At 40.8% G+C, this 10,568-nt stretch overlaps 1 long non-coding RNA gene across 2 annotated transcripts; it reads left to right on the top strand.

Annotated features, from left to right (window-relative positions):
• Positions 1-37: 37 nt before the first annotated feature.
• On the top strand, positions 38-8,588 carry LOC134171914 (uncharacterized). 2 transcript variants are annotated; one of them, XR_009967772.1, is made up of 3 exons: positions 38-760; positions 5,853-5,919; positions 7,597-8,588. It is a non-coding gene; the product is annotated as an uncharacterized LOC134171914 (long non-coding RNA). The 2 variants fall into 2 exon arrangements; XR_009967771.1 differs by lacking the exon at positions 7,597-8,588 and adding an exon at positions 6,520-7,568 and having other exon boundaries at positions 5,853-5,947.
• Positions 8,589-10,568: the final 1,980 nt, after the last annotated feature.

Raw genomic sequence — 10,568 nt, 5'->3', positions numbered from 1 at the left:
CGGAGCGGGGAGCCGCCGCCCCGCCCGGGCTGTGCCTCGGCCCGCGCAGCAACCCGGGTGGTGGCTGCGGGAGCTCCCGGCGCGAGTGTTTCCCAATGGCGGGTTCTGAAAAGCCATTTTTGAGTGCAGGCGACTGCTCTGTGCCCTGGGCCGGGTGACGGGAAGGCGGTCCTGAGGAGTGCCTGATCCCCAGGGCCCGCGCAGGGGGAAGGGGGCGCAGACGTTTCTCGTAAGCAGTCATCAACAGATTTCCCCTCTCTTGATGTGATCTTAATTTTCAGGAGGTCAGAGATGTGATGAACACAGACTGGAATTTTACGTCCATGCTATGACATATTAATAACAAAATGTTACCTATCAGTGAATGGATAAACGTGAAGCACTTATTGCCATACATACGTCCAAAATGCTATCCAGGTGGATGCATGATTTTTTCTGCCCAAGTCGCGGAGGACGTGGTAATGACACGGGGTTTGCACGGTTTGTCCCGGCATTCAGCACACAAAATCCAGGGTGGATCAAATGGCTCCGGTTTGTCCGGGCTCAGGTTAATTGGGGTTCACTAATGTCTTTGTGCAGTATGGAGTCTCTGTGTGACATGATGAGATTTCTCACCTTTGGTTTCAGCATCACCAAATATAGTCATGCTGAGGAGCTTCAGCATCCAGATGGGATGATGAATTCTCTGAATCAACACCAGGATGTTACTGTCTCAACTCGTAAAGCTCTTGATCTGTGTTTGGACTAGGACTGGGATTATGTACGTGGAAACTGGATATATGCTGTGAACTAGCCACTCTCTTTGTCATTTGGGTTTGGGAAGCTGTTATCAAAATGGACCTATCAATGACATCCTTTTCAAAGTTAATGAAAGTCTTTCAGAAAGCATTACGGAAATGTTATTTATTTACTGTGGCTTGGCAACTTGCTACAGTTTTAGGTTGTCTTTTTACTCCTCCTTGCTAGTTAGGATACTCTTATTTTCACTGAAGTCCCTAATGATTATCTTCGTTTACACATGAAGTAAAGGCCAAAATTGACCAATTGTGCAACAAAACCTTTTTTGATTAACATCATGTCTCCATCAGAGATAAAACTAACCACTTGCCTATAAGGCATGGATGAATGGGTTTTATTTGATGAAGGACATCTGACCTAATTGAGGCTACCTCCTTCACTGATTCCAATCAAAGATGGGGAAGATACTAGAATTAGCCTCTTACCATTTAGTTCATGGCTCTCTCCCACCTACTGAGAGGTTGGGAGATTAAGAAATGCAGAGCCATCTTAAAAGCTGGGAAGTGCTGGGCACAGCAAGTCTGTGTGCAAAGAGCTGTGCGATAGATCCAGTCTTAATTGCACATGTGAGGTAGAGTCAGATGTGTATGTTCCTCTGTGTCTGGCTTCAGACCTGCTGTATGCTGCTTGCTTTTCACGTTTTGGTCCTGTGGGTTTATGTGCCTTAAGACTGCACAGTGGTATAGTTTTTAATCACATAGCCATAAGCTTGTTTCCCTAGAGGAACCCTAATGTTAAGTACTAATGGTATTCTTTGGGGAAGTTGTACAAGAGGAAGCTTGCAAAGTTCATTGTGTTTAGTTTAGCAAAATAAAGATTAAGAGATTTGTTATCTCAAAAAGAGAGTAGATATGGATATAAGATTGTTGTTTAAATGGAAGACCACTGTGTGTAAAATGGACATTAGTGAATTTAGACTGAATTAGAAGATTTGGAATTTTCAGAGCAGTGAGGCTGTGGAACAACTTCCCTGTGCTGAGGGCAGGAAGCCCATCTGCATTGAAAGTGGAGCCTGATCAATTTATAAAAGTGCTTATGTGAAGTGGTTACCTGAGACAGCAGGAGACTAAACTCCAGAAGCTTTCCAAATGTGTGTTTCTAGTTAATGTTTCTTTTATTGCTTATTCCATATATACTTTAATGTACAGTTTACTGCATACCATTATCCTTCATCAAATAATTAGGAAAATTAATTTCCCTTAGTGCATTTCAGGAGTGCTATCACCCTACTAACCATTAATGACTTTACTCATGTTGCAGCATTAGGAAATAGTTGGCATTATCTTGTCTATTTCCAGGAAATGAAAAATACCAACACTTCTGGATACCTTTGTGGAGAAATATAAGGCCTTAAATTCCCAGTGGTAAATGCTAAATCAAAGACCTTCATTTGCAGGATGGTAAATGCTTTATGCTACTCGGCATGTACTGAAGTCCACCTCCCACTGACTTCAGATGCACCTACTCACATTCAGCATCTTAGCAGCTCACACCACAAATTACTCAATTGGGGTGTGGGAGAAAAATGAGGAATATATAATGCATATTCCTTAGACTTACATGGAAACTTCTACCAACAGAGTTAAAAAACAGTTTTCTAGAGGCTCAGTTATTTGCCGCAACTGTAAGACTCTCCTTTCTCACCAGAACCAGGCCCCTCCATCACATGCTTTTTGTATCTGTAGCAAATGACGTAGCAGCTTTCTTTCCTACAGTAGGTACAATGGGTACATGGTAGGTGAAGGTAGCCACTCACAAACATATAGCACAGTGAATTCAGGTAAATACATAAGTGAAGAACCCTAAAACTCAGGCTTCTGTTGGGGGATTTACTCAGGCTGCCTCTGCACAACAGTGTGGCTGAGCTCTATGGATCTGCAGCATTCTCCTGTACTATCTGAAAATGCTGTAGGTAGCAGTAGAAAAACCTCATTTTGCGTCCTGCATTGAGTGGGATGGAGATTCTTTACTATTAGTCTCAAGTCTGTTCACTTAATGGTGAGAGAATGTATTTCATCTTTATAAAGGCCCTGTGTTTACTCCTGTGCTGCTTCTTGTCATCTTTGCCTTATTTTCTGCCCCCTAATTTACATTGCTATTACATCTCCTCCCTTTCTGATTCCCACCTTCTGCTCAGCTCTGGCCCGTATGCTCCCCATCTTGTTCTCCTTGGTGTCATTCTCTCTGTAGTTGTACTCTCTGTCCTTCTTTTCTTGTTCCAACTTCTAATGCATCTTCTGAGCAGAGAAGAGGACTTGCTTCAGAGCACTAGATGGTTAGCAGTCTCATGTGAGAGCTAGAGTCTTTAGGAAATTCTGCTAGCAAATTTTAAGATGTCAGCTGAACATACTAAAATTGAGTTTTCTCATTAGGTTTTCCATATTTGGAACACTTAACTTCCAACTGGCCAACTTCTTGATGAGTTTAAAGGTGCCACTCTGGTAGTTATAGGTGTTAGAATTCTTCAATAAAATGGTAATAAAGTTTGTTAGCCTGGGCAAAACTGGAATTGCCTCTGATTTTCTCTGTTCTAGCTGAAACACGAAAAACATGCCAAGTGTGTTCATGGAGACTGTTCCCTTCTTCGTGCTGTTGGTTTCTCAATCCTGGTCCTAGCAGGTGCAGTGAACCTCTTGTGAAGTAGCTCCAAAGCCTGGGGCCTCACTGTACTGCAGTTGCTTAGAGACACTCATGGAGGGGTCCCAAACGGTCTAGTTGGACACAGGGCTTTTGCCGATCTCCCTAGGCTTCTCTCTTCTTTTCCCTGGCTGTGTCCCAGCAATTGTGACTTGCAAGGACAGAGAAGGCAAGTGAAGCTCAATGGTATCCTGGAGAGTTAAGCTGTGTCTTTTTTCATGGAAATGTAACAAATAGCCTTAAATGACTTTAATGAAGTTAAATGCAACTTGCTCTGCCAAGACAGGATAAAGGACAACCTTTTGCATGAACAAACAGGAGTGGCAAAAATCACCAGGATTGTCAAGTAAATCTTATCCTCCTATCAGAAGGCAACAGTAGGGCCTCTAGAATTAAGATAAATGCAGCTAATGCCCCTTTAATGGTGATCTGATTATTCTTTCATTAGAAGTAACTAGTTCCCTTTTCTAATTATATGGCTTGCTTTTGTCAAAGAAGAATTACCCAGTTTATGGGAGTGGACCATTAAAATCTCTCATCTGCGAACAGTTTATTGTGGTGCTATGAGGTTGCTGGTTTCAGAAAATGTCTATATTGCAATAGATACATATAGATTTTTGGCTCTGCTGTTTTGCCAATGGTCATGACAAATGAGAAAGCAGGTAGTGGGAATGCATGTGCAAAGCAAAAATGAAATGCACAGGGCAGAGAGCATAAACGCTTGCACACATTTAGCATGAGAAGTATTGGAGGGGAAGAGAACACCAGGTAACAAGACCAAAATGCATAAAGATGCACTGGTACTTGGAAAGGCTTCATCGTTTGTTTAGGAAATGCTATCCATTGTGCTTTTGATCTCTGCACTTCTTGCTGTTTATTTCTGTCTTGCCTTTCCGCTGCTGTTGCCATATGAGCATGTTATCCATACAGGAGAAGGGACGTCAGTCAACCAGATTACACAACAGGGGCTGGAAAGGGGGTCTTGAATGTGTAGTTAGGAACATGGTCAGGTTGTGAGAAAGTCTCAGGTCTTGCAGGCAGGCCACTCTTGTTAGTCTGGATATCTAAACTGGTGTAGCTGTGGTGGGGTATAGATGTCAGCCTGCAAAATCGATGCAGAGAGGCAATATCTCTTACTACATCAATTAACAGTTGGAAAAGCAGACAAGCATTTGATCTTAAAGCACCCAGTGTAGTTTCTGTATATGATCTCAACACACTTGTTTGTTCTATGCCATATAATATTAAGCCTGATAAGGATATTTGAAGGTCAAGTGTTTGTGTGTGGAAAATGATCGGTAAAGGAATTATGAATAATTCTACCTGTACGCTGTAGATAAGCATGGAAACTTACCATGAACAAAACACTTTTTTTTTTTGAAATACAGTGCCTGATAAGGGAGCAATAACAACAAACAATAATTATCAGATTATTCCCAGTGTAGACAAACCTTAGGAATAAATGAAGGAAAGGGAGAGGACAGAAAAGACAGGCACGGAAAGAAGGCAGTCAAGTGGTTAACCTGAGATCCCTATGGGAAGATGTGATACAACTATCCTTTCTCATTTGGACTTCAGAGGCTAAAAGAAACCTTGTAGTAAGCCTCAGAAGTTTATTTAAAGGTAATATATTTTTTGAAACTCAGTTTTGAAGAGTTCTTGCTCTTCCTTCAGCTCCATGTGGCAGTAGGATATGTATGTATTGATCTTTTGCTTACAATTTGTAACGATGGTTCTTGATTATGAGTTTAATTAGGACTCAGAAATCTGAGGACTATGAAAAGTGCATGTTAAATCTCTAGCTAGTTATGATTAAGTACCTGGTACACCATTAATAATGATTTATACATAGAATGAAATAATCCTTCAGTGGAAGAAGGAGATGGCATACACACATATATCTCCATGTATACATATGTGCGTACTTTAGTCTGAAATGCTCTTTGCCAAGTCCAGAACAGGACACTATACATGCATCTTTAGTAAATGAACTAATTTGGGCAGTTAACATACAGCGTCTTTACTGAAAAATTTTATTACCATTGTACTTATCTGCCATCATTATAAGTAAGCTGCTTAATGATGGCCTGTGCTAATGCAAATTTTATCACTTAGTTACTTGCATTATTGTTGTAAGAAGCCTCAGATACACAAGATGAGCATCCATGGAGCTACAAGCAAGAAAAAAGTGCCTCAGTCTAGTGAAGGAGGTCTCTTGGCAATAGGTTGCCTCCTGTATTAGCAACATGAGCTTCCCAACAGGAGGTTGCCTTCTGGAGAAACCTAAAAGGCATCCCCCCCTTTCCCTCTTCTTCTGCTAATGAGAGTAGAGCATTCTGTTAAGGTAAAGAGCTAGACTTACAACATATAGCCCAGGGAAGAATAAAATAATGTACTGCTGTTTGCTGTGTTGGTAGGTAATGCCATTTCTGCAGTGGGAGATACTTCTGAACAGAGAGATTCACATGTGGTCCTGATCCATGGGTGAGTACATAAGGAGTTTAGTCTGCAGGTCTGTCCTGGGTTCAGCAGTAGCAGTCATTTTTCTCCTTCTTGGTAGCTGGTGTAGTGCAGTGTTTTGACTTTCAGCTCGTGAACAGAGCTGATAACAAGGATGTTTTGGTTTGGCCAAGGACTTTGTGAGCCTCATGCTCTGCCAGGGAGGAGGGGGAGCCAGGAGGAAGCAGAGACAGGACACCTGACCCAAACTGACCAAAGAGGTATTCCATACCACAGCACGTCATGTCCAGGAGGTAACTGGGAGTTAGCCGGAAGGGCTGGGAGACTGCGGGGTTGGAGGAGGTATCGGTCAGAGCTTGGTTGGGCTGGGGGGGGCGAGTTATCGGTCGGCTGGTGGTGAGGTGATGTATTCTCTTCCCTTGTTATTTCCTTTATCATTATTATCATTGGTGGTAGCAGTAGTGATTTGTGTTATACCTTAGTTACTAAACTGTTCTTATCTCAACCCGTGGGAGTTGCATTCTTTTCGATTCTCCTCTCCGTCCCTCCAAGAGCAGGGGGAGGGCAAGAAAAGGGGGGGAAGTGAGCGAACGAATTACCTGACTGGGTTTAAACCACGACAAGGTCATAGGTGTTCACAATGTTAAACAGTGATGCTGGGAAGAGTTTTCAGATCTGATTTGCATGTATTTGAGCACTGGAGACTTTCAGATGGAACACACAGAAAAGATGTTATTAAATCCCAGTATTTATGTCATTCTGCTTCTTTATGGGATTCCTCCCAGGGCAACTAAATGGTTCCTGTTCTTCCCAAATTATTCTTGTTTGTGTAACCTTCAGTAAAGTGTTTTTGGAAGGTTAAATGTTATTGTCATGGAGTTAACATTGCTCTCCTTCTTAGGAACAGGCAATTCTAAGAATTGATATAATGTATTTAACTACAGTGTTTTTATAAATCTTTGCCTGTATTGAAAGCTGTGCATAGATCATTAAAGTAATGATAACTAAGAGGAAGGCTTCAGTACAAAATGTTACATTAAATGTATCAGATATTTCATTAATCTCATTAATTACCACCTTTATTAGTGATTTTATTCATTTTTTTTTTCCTGGAGAGACGGTGTCTTGCCTTCCCTGGGTGAAATACTGGAGGAATACTGGTTGGCCAGGTTGCTTTATTGTTCCCATTCCACTGTCATTAGAGCTGGTCAGGAAATGAATGTCCTGCTCTGTCAAATGCTTCAAGAATTGAGACTTCTTACCCTGAAGAAGAAAGTTGTAGAATTTTTCTTATTAAAAAAGAAACCCTACCTCACAATATGAATGAAAGCACTCACGTGGTATGTGAGATCTCTTTTCAAGTTCCCATTTTGCGTTTTTTCACTTCATTGTGTTATTTTAAATGTAGAGTGATCTCTCCTGCCTTTTCCTTAACACAAGAAATTTTTCAAAGTGGAAGTTTTATTGATCATTAATTTTCCCACAGCCGCTCCTCATGTTTCAGCAGATAACTCTGGACCAGAACCAGCTGTTGTTCCCTGGCTTCAGTTCAAAATTTCTCCTGAAAATAAATACATAAAAACTCCATCCTTCCCATACTAGGGACTCCATACACATAACAGGGAAGAAACATCTGGCTGTATAATAGGAAATATGCAGAAAGCTAAAGTTTTGATATTAATTGTGTGTTTTCCTTCTTAGCATGCATAGTTAAAAAAAACTCTGTTGTGGCTGTTACTGTGGTTGTTTTACTATCCCACCCTGGAATCTGTATCAAAATCCTAAAAAATGCTACATGAGAAGAGAATCTGGAAAGACACTTTTCTAGAACTTAGGAGAAGCAAACTTTCTATGAAGAAATTAATAAGATTCATCCTTCTTACAGCAACAGTGAATGCCTCCTTCTTAGGAACCATCAGAATCTGTGGCTTGCACACACTGTTTCCACAAAATTGTCCTGTGTGCTAAATGCGTCAGGTCTTGCTCATTGAAGTAAATTTTTGCTTCCCTTCTCCAGATATTCTCTCTCTTTTTGTTTGTTTGGTTGGTTTGGGGTTTTTTAATTCATTGAGCTAGGAAGTGCCCATAAGCTCCTCTCAAACCTGAAAGGCAGTTCTGTTTCAAAAAGTGTTAATGGAACATCACACAAAGCACTGTGCTTCAGAGTTGATATCGTAATGGGTCAACTTTCTGCTTAGACCAGCATGCTGTTATGTTGAGAGTTTTGAATTCTAAGATGGTTCTACCATTTCAAATAGCTTGTATTGGTTCCAAATATGTTTGTAGGAAAATGGGCCTTTAGTAAAAGTGATTGGATTTGAGATTCTTTAGAATTGGCAGGTAGCCATCACTGAGGGCAGAAAAACTTCAATTGGCAAAGGTTGTGTCCATAGGAGAGAATTGTAACTGATGTGTTCTTGGGTAGGTAACTGCCCAGATAAGATTTAGGCGTGGCGGGGACAAACATGGTTTATATAGTAGTAATGTGAAATAACAAAGACTTTATACAATGAGAAATCATTTGAGAAATAATCAGTTCTCAAGCTTTATAAGTTTACAGGGGAATCAGGAACCCCTTTTGGAGTCCTATGAAACAATTTACTTGAATAATTAAAACTACTTCATTGTATATTTAGTGAATATGTATAGCCATAGAATGGTTTGAGTTGGAAGGGACCTTAAAGATCATCTAGTTCCAAAACCCTGCCATGGGCAGGGACGTCTTCCACTAGACCAGGTGGAAGCCCCATTCAACCTGGCCTTGAATATTGCCAGGGAAGGGGCATCCATAAATTCTCTGGGCAAGCTCTTCCAGTGTCTCACCACCCTCACAGGAAAGAACTTCTTCCTAATATCTATCCTAAATCTACTATTTTAAGTTTGAAACCATTGCGCTTTGTCCTTTGCCCTGTCACTACAGGACTAGTAAAAAGTCTCTCTCAATTTTTCTTATAAGCCTCCTTTATATGTTGAAAGGCTGCAATATGGTCTCCCTTGTAGATTAATCAAAGGGCGTATTGTGGGAATGTCAAGTCTGTTTCCCAAGCCATTGTTAGGACACTCCACAGAAAGGTAGACATGGATTTCTCTCTTGTAAGCATAGGTCCAAGTTGCTATATTTTTAAGCATAGCAACCCTAGCATCTCTCTGTAAACCTGTGAACAACCTTTCCAGGGGACAGTTCTTCCCATCCCACTGAGCCTCTGGAGGTGTCTCTTTCCGTATCATTAAGCAACTAAATAAAATGAAATAGGTTGAGCATAAGCTGAAGTCTACAAATATGAGAGCAATGTGATGATTATTAATAATGGCTGAAGTTTACTCTTAATGGACCAATACGAAGTCTATATACTAGTTGTGTGCAGGTTGTGCTCATTCAGGAGACACATAAGCAGTCATAAGGCCTGTACATAGGCCTAAATTTCGTACAGTTTGAAGTACTATTTGTTAGGTGTCTGAATTCTCTTTTTCCTCTTTTATATCTCACTTATTCATTTGATGTAATTTTTTTTTCAGGTGGAGAAGAATAATCTTTATTGCTGATGCAGTTGGTTTTATTGTTATTCTTGGCACACAGCTGTTTAATTGGTTTGAACGAACAGTAGTTGCAGGGCCTGATAAGTAGGATGATTGTCATAAAGAGTCATTTAGTGCTTTGCTTTCACAGAGCACAAACTCCCTTTGATTCACATTAAAAGGATAAGGCCTGGATTTTTGTCTGGTGTAAATCAGAGAAAAATGCTGCCTGTTGTGACTGTGTGTCTTTTGTATTTAATTAACTGCTTGAAGATTTTACTTGTAAGCCCATTGTAGGATTTGTTCAATCCCATTTAGTTCACCCTTGTTTCTGAAACTCTTCTGTTATATATGTCTGTGGAAACTTTCTGTTTCTCACATATCTTTGTGATGGGAAACTTGGTACTGAATGCTGCTTGCAAGGTGGGACTATATTGATTTAGACAGTGTTTTAATGCTTTCAGGACTTTTCTCAGTCCAATGCTTCCTCATATTCTGTCAGCTTTTTAAAGTGATGCTGAACACTGTGCAGATGTTCTAATTTTGTTGACCACATCAATACTTGTATGATTTCTTCCAAGACTGCACATGATAAAATGGATTTTCCTCTGTTTTGTGTTGTCCATTCAACAAGCATTTGTTAAGTTTATGTGCATGTTTTTCATAACCTTATCTCAGGCTTCTGTTTTGACTGTCAAATAACATCCTGTTGCTTGTATACCTGTTCCGCTCACACTCTTTTCCAGATCATAAGGCAAGACATCAGGCAGTAGCTGCATCCTTAGGCACTGTGCAGTTAATCTGGTGAAAAAGTGAATGAAAAGTAAAACCTGTATTTCCACTTTTTTGCCTACATCGGTGACAACGGCAGAACTTGCTTCAGCTGGGAAGGCAGCTGAAAAAATCTTCTTGTCCCTGTAGACTTTACCATTTGTTGAAATTTGAGTGAGTTTGGATAAAAAAATTATGTTGTGAGCAGCTGTGGTGGCATCAGGATCTCAGAGTGGTTCCAAGAAACCTGTAGGAGTTGCAGGACTGGAGGCCATGTATGAGTGTTTCCTATGTTTACAGAGCCACACACTTGTGACCTGGAGTCTGACCGCCCCAGACTGCCACTGGTCGGCAGCTGAGAGCTTGGGTGGAAGTAAAGGTGGGCT

The sequence above is a fragment of the Pezoporus occidentalis genome, unplaced genomic scaffold, assembly GCF_034315485.1.
Source record: "Pezoporus occidentalis ecotype Australia unplaced genomic scaffold, CSIRO_AGI_Poc_V1 ctg43, whole genome shotgun sequence".
Lineage (NCBI taxonomy): Eukaryota > Metazoa > Chordata > Aves > Psittaciformes > Psittacidae > Pezoporus > Pezoporus occidentalis.
Note: the sequence above shows the minus strand (reverse complement) of the source record. Positions and strands in the feature narration are given on the sequence as shown.